The 10,536-nt window shown below is 39.7% G+C and overlaps 1 pseudogene; it reads right to left on the minus strand.

Annotated features, from left to right (window-relative positions):
- Positions 1–2,750: 2,750 nt before the first annotated feature.
- On the minus strand, positions 2,751–7,396 carry LOC149751124 (uncharacterized; annotated as a pseudogene).
- Between the last annotated feature and the right edge of the window lie 3,140 nt (positions 7,397–10,536).

The raw sequence follows: 10,536 nt of genomic DNA on the forward strand, positions 1-10,536 counted from the left end.
AATGATAACTTAGATAATCCAATGCACGGAGCTTCTACCACAATAAGGTCTAGGGAGGGCCAGATGTACATCTATTTATATTTCTAGAAAGATTCACCCCTCAAGATTCACATTTGCCGACAAATCCAGCATGTCATAGTGCAAGACTATTCCATATGTGTGAACAGATCTAAATGAGCGGAAATTTAAACATTTCTTGGTGTAAGGATTCTAACCGCCTAAAGGTTTTCATAGATTCTTTGACAGTTAAAAAGGCACTCTAGCTCAGCAGAAGGAGCCTGTAGGCTGTAGGGTCGCTATGAGTCGGTGTCTTGGTCAAATGTCCCAATCATTGAGATTTCTAAGGGCATGGGTCAACTTTACGCGGGAAAAACGGCTACCAGTCACTTTGATGGCCACAGAAGGGTTCTCACCGGGCATGCGACGTCTAATTACGTCTCCCTAAGAATTCATTAAGTTTCCATCGATTCATGCAATGCTTGGAATTTTTTTTTTTTTTTTTTTTTTTTTGGGGGGGGGGGGGATAAAATGGTCCATGGCAATTCTTTTTTCTCATGGCAATTCTTTTTTCTCATGAAAGGAAAAAAAAAAAAGTTCCATGGACTGGCCACATGCAAACTTGGGATTTATTGGAAAAATACAAGAATTTTGAAAGATAAATATTTGTTGGATTTTTTTTCATGAGTGCTTGATATGGAATGCTTGCCAAGTGCGGCCTCCGTAGAAATAGAGTGACACTTTCAAGTTTAAAAAAATATGTAATATTGTTAATATTATCAACCGGCCATGCTTCATCAAATCCACGATTATTTGTTTTGGCACATCCCCATCTCTCCTTCTAAGTGTATGTATGTGCAATAACACTAGTAAAATGAGCATTGGAGATCCAAGGGCAAAATTAAAAAAAGGAGGAAGAGATTGGCGGGTCTCTTTTTTTTTCACATGCCAATTATTACTCTAATTCTATGAATTCTATAAAATAATCTGTACTTCTATTATTTTTCTATATAAAAAAAATTTAAACAAGCTTTTTTTTGCCAAAAGAGTACATCTTTCTAAAACTTTTTTGGGTAGAACTTTAAACATGATTTTATTAAAAGAAAGCAGACTTATGCAAGGGCATGCAAGACAGGGTTCAGATTATGGTAGAGACATATTTCCACCGCATATATATTAAATAAATTTAATCTGATATATTAAATAAATTTAATCTGATATAGCTATGAAAGTGTCCTTATCAATTAAAGAGTAATTGACTCTTGTGAGCCTTTCAAAGATTCCATGAAAAATGGACCCCGTATATCCAAGATAACTAGCGCTGAGGTGGCTAGATGGCAGCAATCATAAAATTTGTCCTATTAGCACCTTGTTAAGCCTCAAATAGGCTGTCAATTTTATCTGAATGTGACACAAAGTCAATACTTGTGTTTTTCTTGTCAAATCTCATCTACCTTGTCATGATGGGCCCAAAACCTTCACACAATTTGATGGAACCAAATTTGGACGTTCACCCTTTCTGAAAACCAGGACCTTCTTCCAAATAAAAGAAAACACACATGTTCTAAATAATAGCCTTAACTCTTAGCCGCACAATGCTCCATTATCCCTCTTAACAGAAGTGGTGACCTCACCTCTCACTTCAATCTATTGGACTTTTACTGAAATGATTGAGTTATGTTGATGATTTATAATGTCAAACAATGATAGCTTCTGTATGAAATCAACATCATACAATTGGTGGTTCTATCTATGACTATCCACATCTCTTTATAAATACTCAGTTAAAAGACTAAAAGACTAATTTTGATGGTCGGCATCTCTCCCTTTTTAGAAAATATCAGTAGTTTGAATCTTAGTGCTGCAACCTCGTCGTGCTTCTCAAAATGATAATAGTTGCAATATATTTTACAAAATGATAACAACTATAATAATAATAGTTAATTGTAACGATAAGATCCATGCTTGTCTTTCTTTTTGACTATGCAAAAGATTTGATTGAATTCGGTTGTTTTTGTTGAAAAACAACACACACATTTTGCATATGGTCTATGAAACTGAAATCGGATGCAGTGAAAGCGATCTTCTATACGAAGTGCTTTATTTCGTCTATGTGGATCGATCCATTTTTATTATTTCTAAAATTGAAATATAATTAAAAATAGGCTAATTAAGCTTTATTTGTATTATCCTTTTTATGTGCATGTCTTTATTTATTGTTGTTGTCAATTGTAATTCTAATAAGTATTCAAATAATTAAAAAAATTTCACAAGTGCAGCTCAAGGCTTGAAATGTAGTAGAAACTAGGACTCCATTACACAGTGGGGCAGTGTGGTGTCCTAAGACAATGGATCCTTTTCAAACTTAGGCATGTTTGGTAAATTCCCATTAGGGGGAATAGGAATACTACAACAAAAAGGGGTTTCGCCGACTCTTACCCACCGACGCAAGAAAAAAGCGTCAGAAAATTGGGCACCCTGTGCAAGGTTGCCGACACGTTACAGCAGGGGCGGAAAAAATTAGGTTAGACGACGCTTTTAAGCGTCATCAGAATGCTACGACGCTCAAAAGCGTCGTCGGAAGCCTTACAACCCAATCACCTAATTTTTTTCCCACGGCGCTTTACAAAGCGTCGTCGTAAAACAGGCGCCCTTCTATTTTTTTCTTCCTCCCCGATCCCAAGTCCCAACTCTCTCTCTCTCTCTCGCGGAGAACAACAATCCCGTAGAACCCTTTCTCCCCAATCTGTGGCTTACTTGGAAGAGACGGGGTGAAGGGTACGGGCGATGCCGTTAATGGCGCCATAGCTACGGGAAGTGAAGCCCAGGCAGCCGAGCAGGCCCTAGCGGTAAGGCAAGAACGTCTTCCGCCACATCTCCTCCGCCTACGCCCGGTTCGCCGTGTAGTGCCGCTCGTGCGGAGACGGCGCCGGCGCCCTCCGCCACCCCACCCAGTTCACCGGCTTCGCCGCCGTTCTCTTTGAAGACCAGCCGACCGGTGGCGATGGATCCTTCGATTTCGCCTTCTCCGCCCCCGAGATCGCGGCGGCAGGCGGAGGATTGGCGGAAGAAGAGGAGTCGGCAGCAACGGCGGCCGAGGCGGAGGGAGGAGGAATCGGCGGCGGAGGTTTGGACTTGGATTTGGATTGGGAGAAAGAGATCGAGTGCCAGAACTTCTCTTTGGTGTTTCCTCTCTCTCTTCCCTCGCTCTTGCTTCTATAGAGGAGATCTTTGAGGAAGATCCACTTCTTGGAGGTTCTTCCAGAGGAGGAGGAGGAGGAGGAGGAGGAGGACGTGGAGGAGGACCGGGAGGACGAAGCTGAGACGGATAGAGTGGCCGCCTCCGCCTCGATCTGCTTCGGATCTGGAACCGGCTCTACATCTTTCGCTCTATCCTCTCGTTCTTCGACCTCCATTTGCCAATGGAGTGGCGCGTTCCGAAGCGGGGAATGAGATCTGGCCCTCCGGCGAATCGATCGGCTCCGGAGCTTCAGATCCCGCCCCCTCGCGGCCATTTCCGCCGGGTGACGCTCGGATTCGTCGTCGTCGTCTTCTTCTTCGTTGAGATCGAGGAGGGGGGCGAGGACCTGGGGCCGCTGGAGGTGGGAGCAGAGCTTCATGGGGCGGATCTGGCCGTTAAGGAAGAGCTCGTCGGCGGAGGTCATGGATCCGGTGGCAAAGGCGGCGGCGGAGGGGAATCGGGCGGAGAATTCAAACTCGAAGGAGCTGGCGACGGAGGCGTCGGGGGAGTCGGAAGGGAAGCCGCCTCCGCCGGCGCCGGCGAAGGAGAGGAATTATGCCGCAGATAATAATTCAATTGTTTTTTATTTTTTAAATTTTTTTTTCTAACGACGCTTTAAAGCGTCGTTAGAACAAGTTTTGCCGACGCTAAAAAGCGTCGGTAAGGCGTCGCTAATTTTTGACGCTTTTGGAAGTGTCGGAAAATATTTTCTTCACTGTAGCATAGGCGACGCTTTGCCGACGCTTAGGAAAGCGTCGGGATAGTTTTTAGCGACGCTTAAAAGCGTCGCTAAAGACCAAAAACAACGTCGCTAATGCCCAATATTCTTGTAGTGGAAGTGAGTAGAGCATGCGGGGTGAGAAGGATGGAGGTAGGAAAGAGAGAAGGGAGAGAAAGAGTCAAAGGGTTGCAGGGCCCGAACATCATGGGATTGAAAGACCTTGAAAGGGGATACGTGGTAAGCAAAGCAATACATGTGCATTTTGGTGTATATTGATTCGTAGTTTGATAGGTCCACCAGCTCGGCAGAGGATCTAATCCAATTGGAAATCTCTACCATGATCAAGCTTTTGCGGTCCTCCTGCAATCTCCCTCTTCCTTTCTAGCTTCGCTCATCCTGCCGTATCTGACAAGATATTTTCAAAACGATCTGTAGTCGTAGAAAATTCTCATAACCTAGATATATGATTTTTAAAAAACTACATGATCAATTTTAATTAATGACAATAATTTTAATTTAGAATTAGTCTTTCTCATAAAATAAATGTGAGACAAAGCTGCACAGTTAATAAGTTTGCGCCCTAGCTTATATTCATTACAAATCCCCACATTAATTTAATTATGTCCTAAATAAAGGATGTACATGTTCCACGAGGCTTATGTCAAGTCGGCAGCAAGTGCAAGTCTACTGACTGTGGCAGACTTCCATCCCTTTAGCCGTCCATTGTCACAATCTATCCCCACTGCCAAGATGAAAGGATGCAATCTATGTTTCTTTCCATGCTGTTCACGCTTCGCTATGCTTATAAGAAAAAAATCTTTGCCTAAATGGTCTGACATCAACTAGTCTCAAATGAACCAAGGTGAACATAAACAGCATACCTTATTTTGATAATAAGCTTAATAAGCTCATCTAAAGCTTGACTCATAAATGAGCAAGTTTTTTCATCTCGATCTCAAGTTATTTGCTACGATCCCGCTTTATGTCAATAGAGCTAACTCTCTAATATTATATATACAAACATCTTGGCTCCAGATAATGGTCAAATATAAATTGAGAAAATCTAAGATATCAGATATAATGTTCATATCAACCGATATTTTTCAATCATTTTTCACTTAAATCGATTTTTTAATTAATAAATCTCAATGACAATGCTTAAATATAGTTCTTAATCTGAAATTTATCATCTCAGTTGAGATCCCATTACCTTAAAAAGCTTACTTCTTTCCAAATTTTTTCACTTACCATATCAACCAAGATAAATCAAGATCTCCATTTATGTCGCTCTTAGCCACTACTCATGTATATCAGGATTTATGGACACTTTTGACTACCAAAATTAATAGAAATTTGGGATCGCCTCAACAACAAGCCTGAATTCCCTTTTGATATAGTGAGCAGGGCATTAATATTTTAGCAGTCTACTCCAACATATTTGAAAACCCTAACTGGTAGTCTGTTTACAGGTACTAAGCCTTTGTAACTAAAGAGATTCATAGATTAGAAATTATAAGCTAATATATATATATATATATATATATATATATATATATATATATATATATATATATATATATATATATATATAAAGTTCTTATCCTTCTACGTGCATAGCCTATGCAGAACTCTAATATAGATACTTGGGGGAAGGAGACTACACTTTTCTTCAGTTTTTTTTTTTTTCAAAAGTAAGCCACCTCTTTTTAACTTTTTTCTAGATGCAGCGATTGATCCCTTTGTAGTCGCTGGACGGATTCCACCCAACACATTTGGCGCAGCAGTCAATCAATTTAGTCTTCAGCTCTGTATGACTCCCCAATCTGATCTCAAGTTGGAGACTAAGTCAAGCTCACTACCGAACATTTGGTTGATTAATTTATATCTTGGATTGGATCAGCCATGAAACGATTTTATGCATTCAGAAGTAATCATACCCAAAGTGAAGCAAAAGTCTAGGTAAAATTGATCCAAAAAGTGAAATATTAATTGTTATGTTTAGTACTAATAATTTGTAAATTCATTCTGCAAAATGGTTATATTAATTTGTTACCTAGCACAAACAACTTGCTAGGTTCCCCTAGATCAACAAGCACAAATATTTTTAATTCAAAGATCAACAATATTCTCTGGACAATTTCGTGATCTTGTAGATTCTTCTTATATTTGAAGAAGCTAAAGTCACATACTTGTCGACCTATTTAATAAAAAGATTCTGGTAGCGCTCTCAAGAGTTTCATCTAAAAGTTATTATATTTGAACATCTAAGCACTTGTTTGGGTATTTCTACATAATTAAACTAAAAATTCTGTAAAAATCGAGCTTATTGACCTATCCATTTTGCATTTTCTAAGAACTTATCTAAACCCAACCCAGATCCTAACCTTTGGGTTGTAGAAAGAAAAATTAGATCTATGGAAATCTTTTTTCCTTCCTACAAGATTTGGATTGGGTGATATTTAGTTGTTACGAAGCCATTCTTAAATGGAATATCCAAGCATGCCCTAAGAAGGAGAAAGATTCTATCGACCATTCATATATGTTGTAACATTACCTAATTAGTAGACCTGAACAACCTAACCTAAACAATAGATCAAAGTTGACTTGAACCAAGCTAGTCTAAACCGACCTAGTTGAACCCATCGACTTTCAAACAAATATATATTCAAAATCATTGTAATTGAACTTGATTTAAATGATGAATTTCACTCTTCTCCTCTCAGAAAGAGGCTCTAGGTTCCATCCTGAAGGTGACATTTGCAATCACATATTAGAGAAGGAAAAAATCACCAGAAGAATTGCTATTTCGCAAGCCATAACTCATCGAACCATGGTGCAGTGTAGTTCTGCCACTTCCTGTACTCACCCAACAAACCAATGGATCCTAAATGCATGTTCTAGCAATCCTTGATTGTTAAAACTTCCCTCTTTCTAACATAATAATTTATCATCTTCAAAAAGAGGGTCAAGTGGGTGGTAGTCATTGAGCAACATGCCTACGTGATGAGGACCCAAGCACTCCCTATAATTGTACTATAAAGGGGAACTACCCCTATGGCTCTTTGTTCCAAACAGAAGGGAACATGGATCCTTACATCTCTAACCTTACATCACAAGCTTAAGAGGTCCACTCTCAAAGAATTGGGAAAATGGAAGCTAGAAGAAAGATATTTTGATGGAAAGATGCAAAGAGGTTTCCAACTTAAGAAAAAGCATACTTGCGAACGCAGCCGATGGACCCAGCTCTCTTACAAGCCACAAGATGTATTGATATCAAAATTGCCATGGCCAGCGGATACACAAAAGAGCAATAGAGAAGGTTGTGCTAATAGTTCTAAGGACACGCGATCGATGATGACCTCGGCTGCTGGAATGCTTCTTTTACCATGCATGCATGCATGCCCTTCATGTGCTTCCACATCATCAGCGTCGCCCATGGGCATCCATGCATCCACTTGGCGACAACTCATTGGACGAGTGCGGCGAGAGCTTTCGAGAGGCCAGACACACACTGGTGACCAAAGCCAGAAACTAGGCCACATCACAATTTCCACATAGAGATGTCTTGCCTTTTTTTTTTTCCCCTTCCTAAAGTAGTGGAGATCGAAAGAGATCACCACTTTGGGAGCTGGTGGGCCTCTAGTTATCGCTTCATTCTCACCCTTTTTCCAGGGAGATTAGGACCAAGTGACTTGTTGTAATATTTTGGCTTGGCTAGCTGCATCTATCCTCTTTCAATTTTGGGATCATAAGTAGAAAGATTATACTGTATTTACTTCTAATAAGATTAAGTTTTGGCCAGCATTTAAAAGATATTTCAAGCGAGGCATATTTATAGAGAAGTGAACGGTGCGGTAGATTGGATTGCTTCTTTCATGACTGATCATTTTGGCGGGGTTCTCTAGACCAGTGAGACGCAGTTGGTAAGTGCCTTTTGGAGTTTGTTGTTTTCTGAATTTCTTGAATGTGTTTATGCTAGAGTAGTGTGAATTACCTGTTGCAGCAAAAAAAGAAAAAAAAAACATTTGATGTGTTAAATATGAACAAATATCGCGGCCCAAGGCGGCATATATATCCTTGGAAGGAAATGCCCCATGGTGGTGAAATTGGGAAGAGGAGACCTCTCTAATTAAGAGTTCCCTCATGGCCTGCATGCCCGCTGTATCCTACATTCATGGTTAGGACATGTGCATCATGTGAAAAAAAGTGTCCTCTTTCAAGTGGAGCAACATTTGGCTTCAATTGTAGGAACTGCATGTGAAGTGTAGATGTTAGGAATCTTTAAATGGATAAATCATATGACTGGATTGAGTGGCCAATTCTTGTGCCCGAACCTTTTTTTTTTAAAGGAAACTAATTAGAGGCCTATCGAAAAGATGCAGCCCTTGCAATCAGACAATGTAATAAAGTTCGAGAGAGCTTTGTGACAACATAACAGACAAATGATTTCTTGATGATGCACTGCAAGTTAGTAGGTAAACTTGTTTGCCTCGCAACGAATATGCCAGACATTAAAAAGAAAACGGAGCTTCTCAGACCACCTTATATTGTGCCAAAGTTTAAGAATGTCCAATTTATTGTGCAGGTGAAGATCTAAGGCAATATTTCATGTCTCCGATCAATCACCCATAGTGTGAAGCTTCTTTAAATTAGTTTTCTTCTCCCAAGTAGTTCATTGGTGGGAAATTCACTTGGAGAAGAAAAAACTATAACAGCATATAAATAAGAAGTTTTTTAGATATACACCCTTTTAAATATACAAAATTATATGAATACTTTCGTAAAATTACTATTTGCATGTATATCCTTCTTTTCTTTCTTTTTTTATATATATACTTGTACTATTTAGCGTCGTTTAAAACTAAACAGCTTAAAATTAAAATGACTAAAATACTCTTATAGATAGATATGTAAAAAAAAGGTTATAAAGGTATACACATAAAAGAAACTTTATAAGAATATTCATATAATTTCTCGGTATATTTATTAAAAAAATAATTTTATGGGACCGAAGAAGCAAGAAGCACAAATGGAAAGAAAGATACCTAGTTGTTAAGGTTAAACTCGTTATTTGTGAGGTCCATCCTTTTAGAATTTTATTAAGTAGGGAACTTTGAATGGATTAATGTTTAAATAAAGAACTATGAAACCCAGTTGGGAAAACTGTAGCAGTGACCGAGCTAAAGACAGTGAGGATAAGCATGAAGCCAGCAAACTTGGCACCAGATGCAGGGATGTGGATTGATGGGGACTCCTCGCGGCTCTCAGTACCTCATTCTTACACTGTTGAGATAATATATATAACCCCTTGAGAATTTTCCCTGATGACGCAAGTTTTTCGTAGTTTTCCTTGAAGGAAATGCGATCTAGCGTGAAATCATGAAATCATTTCATCTTGTATGAAACTAGACCCACAGTGGATCTGGTTTGACTAATAATTTTTTTTTTTTTTTGTATGGATATACACAGAGCCGGCCCGAATCTTAGGCGATCGAGGCGGTCGCCTAAGGCCCTCCCAGAAGGTGAAGCTAGCAAAGAGATTGTGAGAGAGAGAGAGAGGGAAGTTTCTTGCGTTGTGACCAAAAGGAAGCAAAGGCCCCATATAAAACGGGATCTGGAGCTGGCTACGAGTCTTCCCCCTTGATGGAAGGGAGGTTGAGAGTTTTCTGGCCTGCAGAGGGGCAATTTGGGAAGTTGGGGACAATAGTTTTGTTTTGGGTGGGGAGAGGGAGAGAGAGAGAAGGGATTTGGTTGGCTTGATAGACGCCTGAAGCCACTCTTATCTTTCATCCCTTCTCTTTTTTGGTTTTGGTCTTGGTTTTCCTTCCCTCACATTACTCCTGATCCAGCTGGGCCATCGGGAAGAAAGATAGGGGGATTGGAGATGGACTTCTTGGAGGGTAAAGAGAGAAAAGGAGGGGGGGGGGGGGGGGGGGGGGGGGGGGGGGGTGGGGTGTTGAATGGCTGCTGTGCTGTGATGCTGCAGTTGCTGCTTCGGTACTCACTTGAAAGGGAGATGGTGGGATGGGATTTTTATTAATTAGATCGAGTGAATCTCCCATAATGCCCCTACTTTCTTTTATAGAGAGGTTCTTTTTTGGACAAATTCTTTCCTTTACCTTGACCATGAAGTGCCATGGGGATGACCTTTTCCTATTCTGCTCTTGCTTGACAGGGTAAAAGTATTATCAAGCATTATCTCAATTATTTAATCAGTTTCATAGCTCTTTTCTTAGGGTAATTACTTTTCTGTGCTCCCATTCAAAAATTATATTAAATTAAAAAGGCTTCTTATCTATCTTTGTTAGATTCATGTATCTTTGTTGAAATAGTGTACTTGATAGCTATCTATTTTCATATCATTTTTTTTAAATATTTTATACTTATTCAAAATTTTATTATTAAAAAAAAGGCCTCATTTATTGGATTCGCCTTAGGCCCCTAAATGTATTGGGCCACCCCTGGATATACATATGTAGGCAATGGTGGACAAGTGTCTTCCACGAAATTTGATGCATTTTTGTCCGAACGGATGCTAGCAGCATTTCATTTCTGAGGTGGTAGTTTTTTTTTTAAT

This window comes from Phoenix dactylifera, chromosome 16 (genome assembly GCF_051530095.1).
Source record: "Phoenix dactylifera cultivar Ajwa chromosome 16, Ajwa_hap1_PhDact_Kaust_v1.1, whole genome shotgun sequence".
Classification (NCBI taxonomy): domain Eukaryota; kingdom Viridiplantae; phylum Streptophyta; class Magnoliopsida; order Arecales; family Arecaceae; genus Phoenix; species Phoenix dactylifera.